We start from the raw sequence: 873 nt of genomic DNA on the forward strand, positions 1-873 counted from the left end.
TGCTGCCCAAGGCCCATCAGCCCAAATTGCCTGGCTTGAGCCAGCTGATGATTTTGTAATTTTGCACACTGTCTCAGTGTATGGATTGGCTTTCAATACTCTATGCCTGCGCTTTAGTGATCATGAAGCTCGGTGTTAGCGCTGAGGGTCTGCACACAGAAGATAAAATGTTCAGAACGGTATAACTCTGTGCATTTAACTGTACATATAGCCCACACAATACTTAAACAAGTATTAGGACTGAAATTAGCATTGTAATGATGGTATGTGGTGAAATTTGGATCATTTAGTCAGTGCAAGTGCAGATCCACTAACTCCTCCCCTAAACTGTTCTCCAAGGCCAAATCAAGGTGTTGTCAGCAACTCACTCAATGATATATACTGCCTCTGCCTAGGCCCTCCCCTCAACTGGGCAACATGGGCGTCAGTAGCGTAGAATGTTTTGCAGGAACACACTCTAGAACTCTGTAAGAATTTCCCTTTACGTGAGTGGCTCCTGATGAAGGAAAAATGGGGGGAAAGGGAGTACTATAGTCTAAAGAGGAGGCATTTTTCACCCCACAAGTGTTTACTAAATATTTTCCAGTATGCAGACAGAGCATATGGAGTAAGGTAGCCAAGAAAGTCTAGGTTTTCTCTAATTCTGTTCACTTATACAAAAGCAGCAGCAGATCTGCTTTGTTTAAATGGCAACTTTTACTTCCTTTGTTAGCTAAAGTGGCTGTACTTAAATATACAAATTAACCCTGTAAAATAAATTCCAGTAAAATATATTAATATTTTCTCCTACCCCAAATGCTTATTTAAAAAACAGCATCAGCGTGTATGTTACACAGAAAGATCCAAGTTTGTATGAGAGTCTCAGTCTTTGAC

The sequence above is a fragment of the Carettochelys insculpta genome, chromosome 3 (genome assembly GCF_033958435.1).
Source record: "Carettochelys insculpta isolate YL-2023 chromosome 3, ASM3395843v1, whole genome shotgun sequence".
In the NCBI taxonomy this organism is placed as follows: Eukaryota; Metazoa; Chordata; order Testudines; family Carettochelyidae; genus Carettochelys; species Carettochelys insculpta.